Source organism: Epinephelus fuscoguttatus, linkage group LG23 (genome assembly GCF_011397635.1).
Source record: "Epinephelus fuscoguttatus linkage group LG23, E.fuscoguttatus.final_Chr_v1".
Lineage (NCBI taxonomy): Eukaryota > Metazoa > Chordata > Actinopteri > Perciformes > Serranidae > Epinephelus > Epinephelus fuscoguttatus.
In genome coordinates this window covers 3,676,508-3,687,153 of record NC_064774.1, presented here as the reverse complement: position 1 = coordinate 3,687,153, position 10,646 = coordinate 3,676,508, and positions in this window count along the sequence as shown.

Genomic DNA, 10,646 nt, shown 5'->3' with positions numbered 1-10,646 from the left:
TACCTTTATCAACATTCATATGACTGTAAAATTATAAACAGTCCATGTATAGATCAATAACTAATATCTTATTTTTTAAAGGTAAACTATCACCAAATGATCAAACTACCAAATGATGAAGAGGCTATCTCTCTAGCTACAGAGCTCCTTAGTACTTAGAACTTTTCTTATACCTTCCTGAAATTTCACCAGGGTAGACTGGCAAGTGTGTAATGATCTGTGGGCTCTCTTAGCTTTTTCAGTCTAATTAATGAAAAATAAACTTACAAGATGTCAAGAAGGCAATAAGTGAACTGCAATCGGTGAGAAGCTAACTGCTAATGCTAGTCAGTCTCAAAAGCTGCTAGAGATTCTCTCCATATTCTCTCTTTTGTTCTCTAAACTTCTTCCTGGTGTTTTGTTCATTAACATAGTTAATTGATGTCAGTTAGCAAACTTGTTGGCTAAACTATAACCTAAACCTAATCTCTAACCTGCTTTGTGTCAAATAGGTTCAAGCATGAGCCCATACAGGAGAGGACGCAACGACAACCTAAGACAGCGACCAAGGACAATCCTGGGACACTGAGTCTAAACAAAATGGGAAACATCAGTGACACGAGTACTTAGTACGCACAAGTATAGCTTATGGTTCTTTGCGCCAGCTACCAATCTCGAAAACCCATCGGCTATCAGTCTGAAAACAATAAGCCTCTGAGGGCAACGACCAGTACTGCAGGTGGATATCCAGGCCAAGTCTCCATCTTCCTCTGGTCATTTTGGCTCATCTATAAAAACATATCTGTGTATGAAAACACATAATTGAAAAACAAAACTAATATAAAGCTCAGTCGCCATTGATGATAGGCAATGGCTTCTGAATTGCATTCCCACTAATGTGTTCAACATTTTCACATGGACTGTTTACCTGCGGCTCAAACATGATGGGTCAATACAACTCGGACAAGGCCTACAAATAGAAACTAGATCACTTCCAATACCAAAATCTTGTCCTGATTCTGCATACATATGCTGATTTCATTTTTCACATTTGTCACATCCCAAGATTTAAAGTAAATGAATTCAAACAGTTCATGCTACAACTCTTTGCTGCTTGATACAAAGGGTAAACTTGCACGGTTCTCATTTTCCATGACTGATGTTACTTGCAATACTTTCTCTTTAAGACAGGTTATGTGTATATGTGAGGTAGTCTGGTGGCATTAGTTAGCAAACATTAGCTTACCTGTCCAGAAGGAATGCGGCAACCTCTGCGTGGTTTATTAGCCCCTTTTCTGCCTTCAGCTGACACCAACGATCAAAAGCTGAACCGATGTTGATTCTGGTTTTGCTTCTCCGTTGGTTGGCTAGAATTTGCGATGAATAACGCTGGAACAAAGCAGCTATCACAATCTGGCAACCCTGAGCTCGCCCCGTAACAAATGTAACCAAATCAAAATATTGACATATTCTGGGCCCATCAAAATTTTTAAAAGAATTATTTCTCTACTGTAATTTTTTTCCCCAGGAAAATATAGACTTTAATTCTACGCCTTTCTAGACGTTCTATGGATGTATGTCTTTTTTTTTTTTTTAATATTCGTTTTGATGAAACCGCTATACATATGACTTTTAAGAGTCATTTTTCAGCATTGGTTATTATAATTTTTATTTTCTACACATTTCTATGTTTTTGGCCATAACTCGCTAATAATGGCAAACTTTCACACAAATATTGAACAGGATAAAAAAATGAAATGACTACATTTTATATCAAAAAGGTCAAAGGTCAGCTTGATTGTGACATCATCATGTTTTAACGTCATATCTCAGGAACAGAAGGGGAGACATTTGGTCAGATACTGAATTGGTGACTCTAATCTTGAAACTGTGCTGATTGTATAGATCTTCTGTGTGTGAAGCATCCATGTTTTCACTGACATGGATGGAGACTGTAAATGCAACTGGACTGGTTATGTGTACCATACATAGGCTAAACATGAAATAAAAAAGATATATGAAAACTATGATTTTAACATATGGCTTTATCCACATTATTTAAGTACATTTTTTGGCTGCCATGTTTTTGGCTGCCATGTTTTTGGCTGCTATGTTTTCTATTAAAATATTCATAATTTCCAGAAATGTGATTTAAAAAAATGAGCCAATTATTCTGTTAAGTGCTGAAATCACTGATATGTGAATGTTGATTTTTTAATATTGTTGATGAAAACACAGATGTAGGACAGTGTTCCCTCAGATATTTGTGTGGCTTTTGATACATTGGACCATCATTTTGTAAATCATTTCAGGGATAGAGTTGTTGTCTCAGATAGTGATGGCCAAATGAAGCCTAATGAACCACTGTCTTTATTTTCTGAAGCCACTCAATGGCACTGTTTGTTTAACAAAGGTTTGAAAACACATTTCACTCCTTCAGCCTGTATCTTTAAACCAAGAGCGCCATCTAGTGGGGTCAGAAAATAAAGAAAGTGGTTCATGAGGCTTCATTTGGCCATCACTAGTCTCAGGTGCTGTCCTTGACTGGATTTCCTGTGTCCTCTTATACTGACTGACCAGAGGATTTTAAAAATCTTTCAGAGTCATTATTACAGGGTGGTATTCTAACAGAGTTGCTGTGTGTTTATATATAACATATTAAGTTTTTATTCTCTTACGACATTGTTTTACTATTTTATTACTAAATGTGTGTGTGGATTTTTAAAAATTGCTTCTTGTGCTCTTGTTTTCAGCACTATACTGTCTATAAAATATATTGTTATCATGTTTATGCAACCTTTGATTTGCTGATCCTTTTATTCACGACTAAAATCATATATGGACGCAGTCTGTTTTCAAAGTTGTGAAACACCTGGACATTGAGAGGCTGAGATGAAACTGTGATTGGTAATAAAAAGATTCTTTTTTCCAAATTAAAAAGGCCTGAGACAGAATAAGTTGTACTTTAAGCAGAAGTGCCGGTGCATTTGTGCAACAGATTTAATGACATAGGTTCACTGAAACAGTCACAATGGTGACATCTGCTGTTCAGCCTATAATATTGCATTTCTATGGAAATAGTCCAAATACAATGTAAGTGAAACTGTTGAAATCATCCTTGATATTTTGTTCAGTGAAGACTCTGATGCTGATAAAGGATTAAAAAAGAAAGAAAACAAAAGAACAAAATCAAAAAGTGGGAAGACAAAAATATTCTTCAGCAATTCATTAAGGGAATGACAGATTTCCCTTTATTTGATTGTATGGGACAAGCAGCAGAGTGTGGTTCAAGGTGCTGAATGAGCTCCAGATCTGAGTGATGGTATGATGTGTTTGGCATTATTAAATTCTTCAGAGCTCACACAGTGACCTTTAGTCTGAGATGATCTTTAGGTGTTCAAGTCTAAATGATGTATTTTCATTTATTAATTTAACAAACAATGACAAGACTTGTTCATATGATTTGTAAATAAACATGTTAAAATGGCTCAAATGTAGATTACAAAGACCTTTTGTAATACTAAACTAGAATTTATCATCTTTGGTTGTAACATTAATGAAAATTCTGACTTGAACCCATAAAACACGATCACCACTGACTTCCCAGAATGTTTTCGACTATAACAAACAGAATAGAATAACCTTTATTGTCATTCTGTGTACAATGAAATTAAGGTGCCACTCCAGTCAGTGCAACAAGAAACAACAATAGCAATAATAAAAAAAATAGCAATAAAATATATATCAATAAAATATGTGTTTCCTGTCCCATCTAGGACGCACAAGTAGTGATGGCCAAATGAAGCCTCATGAGCCACCTTATTCATTTTCTGAAGCCACTAGATGGCGCTGTCTGTTCAACAAAGGTTTGAAAGCACATTTCACTGCCAGTCCTTCAGCCTTTATCTTTAAACCAAGAGTGCCATCTGGTGGGGTCAGAAAATAAAGAAAGCGGTTCATGAGGCTTCATTTGGCCATCACTACGTATAGAATGTCTTTTTCTGGTACATCACCATGAGGCACAGCCTTTCTTACTGCTTTTGCAATTTTTTAAAAAAGAATGTAATAAACGATAGAATAGTTGAATAGAATAAAGTTGAAAACTTGCTAATAGAACCAGTCGGCTCACATGCAACCTGTGATCACGCACTACAGTTCCCTACATAACTCTCAAATTTACAATGAGTGATGCCGTTATAGAAATGAAATATATACAGAAGATTTAGATGTGGATGTACCCATAGGAGCAGTGTGGCACAAACTGAAGTGGAAAGTTTGGCAAAAAAGTTGGTTGTTCGGTAGTAGTACTTCAAACACAGGTACAATAATGTTGGATAGGTGAACATAGACCCTCCAATACTAACACACTAACATTAACAAACATAATTTCCCCACGTAACTGTAAAATGTTGAAACTTTGCTTTTGACCTTGAAGGAATAATGTTCCACTAAATCCATGACTGTACTTTTCAGACAAAACTGAAGTTATTGTTCTTGGCCCCAAACAACTCAGAGACTCTTTATCTGATGACATAGTTTCTCTAGATGGCATTGCTCTGGCCTCTAGCACTACCGTAAGAAACCTCGGAGTAACATTTGATCAAGATTTGTCTTTTAATTCTCATTTAAAACAAACCTCACGGACTGCATTTTTTCATCTGCTTAATATTGTGAAAATTAGGCCTATCCTGACCCGAAAAGATGCAGAAAAATTGGTCCACGCTTTTGTTACCTCAAGGCTGGATTACTGTAACTCTCTATTATCAGGTAGCTCTAGTAAGTCCTTAAAAACTCTCCAGCTAATTCAGAATGCAGCAGCACGTGTACTAACAGGAACTAAGAAACGAGATCATATTTCTCCTGTTTTAGCTTCTCTGCACTGGCTCCCTCTAAAATCCAGAATTGAATTTAAAATCCTACTGTTAACTTATAAAGCTCTAAATGGTCAAGCTCCGTCATATCTTAGAGAGCTCATAGTGCCATATTATCCCACCAGAACACTGCGCTCTGAGAACGCAGGGTTACTCGTGGTCCCTAAAGTCTCCAAAGTAGATCAGGAGCCAGAGCCTTCAGCTATCAGGCTCCTCTCCTGTGGAATCATCTTCCTGTTACGGTCCGGGAGGCAGACACCGTCTCCACATTTAAGACTAGACTTAAGACTTTCCTCTTTGATAAAGCTTATAGTTAGGGCTGGCTCAGGCTCGCCCTGTACCAGCCCCTAGTTAGGCTGACTTAGGCCTAGTCTGCCTTCTCTCTCTCTCTCTCTCTCTCTCTCTCTCTCTCTCTCTCTCTCTCTCTCTCTGTCTCATTGTGTCATGTGGATTACTGTTAATTTATGATGCTGCTCTATTCTGTAGGACATCTATTGCACGTCTGTCTGTCCTGGAAGAGGGATCCCTCCTCAGTTGCTCTTCCTGAGCTCTCCTATAGGCAGCCCAGGCTCCTCAAATGGCAACAAAAAACATTTTTGTCCAGGCTGCACCAACCAGCCAGCGCGAGACCAGCCAAAGCCAAGCCCACACACATGAACGCGGTGCCCAGAGAGGCAGTTAGAGCTACAGACTACAATGAGGCTAAAAGGCAAGCTAGCTCCATTGTGTTTGACAATATTGTTGAGCGTCAACAGAAGTGAAGTTTTTTTGTTGCCATTTGCGGAGCCTGGGCTGCCTACAGAGACCGGACTTTTTCACAGTATATTCAGAAGACATGAAGGTAGCGGATCATGAGGAGATGTTTGCCACTGTATATGTGACAAAACCTTTTCAAGCTTAGGAAGACTTAGAGAGCCTTTAAAGGGTTTTTTGGGGAGTTTTTCCTGATCAGCTGTGAGGGACCCAAGGACAGAGAGATGTTGTATGCTGTAAAGCCTTTGAGGTAAAGTGTGATTTGTGATATTGGGCTTCATAAATAAAACTGATTGACTGATTGATTGATTGATTGACCTGTCAGTGGTTTTAATGTTGTGGCTGATCGGTGTATATTTTACGTCCTACCTGACACTATTATAAGTAATAGCACCAGTGGCGGAAGGTAGTTACGACGGGCCCTAGTGCGTGCTGTCGTGTGCACGTCATCTCCTCACATGATCAGAGTCTTGATACTAGATAACTAGTGATGGCCAAATGAAGCCTCGTGAACCATTTTCTTCATTTTCTAACTCCACCAGATGGCGCTCTTGGTTTAAAGATAAAGGCTGAAGGAATGACAATGAAATGTGCTTTCAAACCTTTGTTGAACAGACAGCGCCATCTGGTGGCTTCAGAGAATAAAGACAGTGGTCCATGAGGCTTCATTTGGCCATCACTATGATAACATCAACATAACTATTACCAATCATCATTGCATATCTCTATATCACAAAAAGTACCATAGAAAATGAGAAACTATTAATTTAATTTAACAATTTTAATAGTTTATTGTTGTTTATTTGCAATAAGCATTTAATTTTGTTATAAATTGATTTATTAGATTTATACTATTTAACAAAGAAAGAAAAAAGTAAATGATGGAGATGGGTTTTCCTTTTTCAAGGGCATATATAGCAAATGGCTATTTTTAATTTAAGTTCTTCGTTGAATACACGCATATTTCAGATCTATCTATCAGCCCCCCACCTCATGGGCCCCGGTGCAACCGCACCGTCTATATTTATATTTATTGTGAATGTTTTTGTTGAAACAGAAATGCTTTAAATTTATCTTCACTGTTCCTGAGGTGGCATATCAGCTGAATCAATCCATATTCTTGACCCAGCAGGTTTCTGACTTGTTGCCTGTGTCACTGAACACAGAGAAAGTCAACTGTTCAGGTTAGGACTGCCATCTACTGGTAGGTTGGAGGACCAGCAGCTACTACAGAGAGTCCTTGAGAGAATGAAAAATGACAAATGTCTGTCAATCACACAATCTGTCAGATAATGAAGAGACACAAAATGACCTCAGTAAGATAAAATCAGGCACATGCACACATAGGCCCAATCCCAAACCGGCCCCTATCCCCTCGCCCTATTCACTCCCCCTCCGTTTGCGCGGTCATGCGGAGCTCCGCCATATTAAGGGCCGTCCCAAACCAATTATCGCCGAGTGGGAGTGGACTGCTCAGCCTTAGATAGCGAGTGTGCATCAATGCAGGAGCCTGTATCACAAAGCGAGATCAACCTTTCCTGGGTTACCCAGACCTATCCTGGGTTGACTAACCCTAACAATGGCAACCAGGATAATCGGTATCACGACGCTGGATATCAACTCGGTAACTCAACCCAGGGTTGCTTTATCAAGACCCGTGAACGCGCACACAGCGGACCAATCACAATCATGAGAGAAGCGTAGCGTCACAGAGCGTCACTGAGCGTCCTCACAGAGCGCCGTATGTGAGGGGAATAAGTATTTCTCATGAGGATCAGAGATTAATTCTACTAAAATATGAGGAGGAGAAAAGCAGCATTAGAGAAAAGGCCAACACCGTGGCAGCTGCAGGAGGAGGAAACACGCGTGGCAACACATAACGGGATGAATAATGTTTAGTTTTAGTTTAGATTTGTTTATTTGCACATAATGTTAAAAACACACAGTATAACATTTACAAGATTAAAAAAAGAAAAGTGCCGGAGAGGTTAGAAGCCACTAAAAGCTTATCAAAGAAATTCCCCTGTCAAAACATCAATGAAATCCCATAATAGAGAAGAAAAAAAACGGGTGAGGAAAGAAGAAATAGAGGAGGAGAGAGGGAAAAATCAAGACAACACAAGGCAGCAAATAAAATGATGTGTAGGTTAAATGACTCATCACTGGTTCAAGTAGCTACAGTACCTGTACCTGTACACCTGACACTGATCACACCCATGAAATCAATGCTGCGCAGATGAATTGCGTGTATTACAATTATCGTCTAACATCATTGCGTCTGATAAACTGGTCTTCTTTGTCATAACGTTATATATGCTACAATAAAGCTTAAAGCTGACGCCACAATTAAATCATATCAACACCAAACTGATAGTCTGAATAAAATCATCCTGATATTGAGCTGTGTTAGAAATTAACAGCTGTGCAGAAATATACCTAGTGTCCCTCTTTAAGAAACAGAAAGGAAAATCCCTCAAACACCATGAAGTGTAGACATGATAGGCTACTTTCCACATTTCCAGCAGCAAAGCTGTCAGTTAGGCCCATTATCTTTAACAGGGATCATTTCCTCCAACAAAACAAAATGTTGGCACTAATTAATGGTGCTATTAAGTGTCCGCTAATGATCAGTTTCTTTCTTATGAAGGGGTGGGATGAAAGTTCCACTTCTTTCCACTCCTTTTTGAACAATCTTTTCATTGTCTGTTGTTGTTGCTTTCTTTTCTTTTTTAATGTTCAAAATAAACTTTCAAATCAAAATCAATCAAATGAATTAAACTTCCCGTCATGACTGAACCTACATGTCCATATGCTTAAATGAACTATTTAAAACTGTCTAAAAAATTCCTCATCCCATTCTCATGATTTTTAAAAAAATATATATATAATTCTGTGTTCACAGGGACAGAAGAAAAAACAAAGCAATTAATCGATCTACGGATTAAAAATGAGTCTCTTTACTAAAAAGAGGAATGCTGCAAAGCAGGGATGGAGATAAGACTGCCCAGATTACAGTTTTTTCAATCGCTAACAAGCGCTTACCCATACTTCAGATACTTTTTCTAAACTCTTAACACAGACTAAAACCTACAAAACACAACTGGCCAAATGGATAATTTTCTTCTCAAAAACACATTTTGTTAAATATATACTAACTCTTCATTTCAAAATAGAACACATCTTTCTCTGCACACACTAACTTTACTAAAACACCGGAAATCTGACTCAAAATGAAATTATTCTGTCAAAGAATAACACTTGTTTTCACTTCACAAGGTACATGCAGTCAATCAAAGTACACCAGGTTTCAAAATACTGGCTATTGTTGACATTACAAAAACTGCATAGACTTTTATGTTTCAGTTTTACAGGTATTTGCATGCAAAACATGCAGTCCACCGTTTTTACACTAAATTTCTTGGTTGGGAACTGTATGTCCACATGTAATGTTCACATTCAAAAGCATTCCAGTAAAAAGCAAATCAGTTTTTTTTTTCCTTTACTGTTTACTACAGGAGGTATAGTAGAAATACTGTTTACAATACGATAGAACAGAAAAAGTTTCACAGTATTGCTTACAGTGAACAAAATGCACCTGCTCCTCTCACTGCATCTCTCACTGGGCCCCTTGCTCTTACTCTTCCTCGTCCAGACATTACAGTGTTTGTCTTTTTCTGTTTCTGTTTCCAAAAACATCACTCCTCAAAGTCCTCCTTTTAACCCCTGCCACTGAGTCTAAGCCAGACTGGAATCAGCTGTGGTTGGCCCAATTTACCCGACATAAATCAGCTGTGTGTCAATTATTCTATTGTTTGTTTATTATCAGCTGAGATATATTGTACTGAACTGATATCATTGCAGAAGCAGAGGTTTTTATACTGTATCTAAGGTTTGGAATATTGTTTTTGCTATTGTGGGATGTTGTGTGTTAACATTCGTAAATAATACAAAAACAATCCATAATTTTGTTGGGAGGTATAGCTTGTCTGTTAAGAAAATGTAAGCATTGTGGAAATGTGTTCACTGACTGCATATTGTGTGAAAATGACATGAAATGTGTGAATGGTATGGCCACAAAAGACCGATGCTGTGCTAATTGTGTTTAGAGTTTTGAAAATGTGACAACTGGTTGGACAAACGCTGGTTAGCGACTGAAAAAAACTGTAATTAATAAAGTTCATCTGTGAATGTGTAAACTGTGTCTATAAAATATGAACAAGTTAATTACTTTGATTACACTGCACTGTATCTCTTATCTGACTTATTAAAGTTTTTTTTAATTTAACTCATTTTAATTAATATTTAAAAGTTTTTTTATAGCCTGTTGCTCTATTTTGCTTTCACAAAGCATCTGTCTGTATCCATGGTTACATCTGCTTCCTTCTTCCAGTAGAGTGGTGAGGGCGTCCCATAGTTTGGCTTCTCTTTCATACACTTCCCCTTAATCAGGAGTGCCCTCCGCAGCTGCGAGTGTAACTTGATATGGAGTGACACTCGGTAGTGAAGTCGTAGTGGGTAGGGAGTGGTTTGGGATTGGGCCATAGACTCCAGGTGGTGCTCAATCACCTGTCCTTTCGCCCTATGTCTAGATAACGGCCCCTTTTCGTTAGACATGATTTTTTTTCTATGTCTTTGTCTAATTTTATAGTTAGGTTTTTTTAGTTTGACTCATGGCATCAATCTTCAGTTAAATGCATGTGGTATGCCCAACAGCTGCAAGAGCCCCTGCCACTCCCTCTTTAAATTCCCCTTTTGACAAAGCAAAACAAATCTTGCGCCCTGCATTTCTGCCTGCATGGACAGCCAGGTGTTTGTCCCAAGGCTGGGCACTGTTAGTCACTGTTAAATTAACAAAAGCTAGGCTACAACAACATCTCAACACAACCAGCCTAACTTCGGCAACAACCCACCATTGTCATGTATGATGTATCTTAAGCACAGTGAGTGTTGTCTTATAAAATGTGCTAGATAAATAAAGCTCACCTGACTTGACTTGTGTCTTGCTCCTGTGTGAGGGACGAGGTAGGGCCCATCTCCACCCAC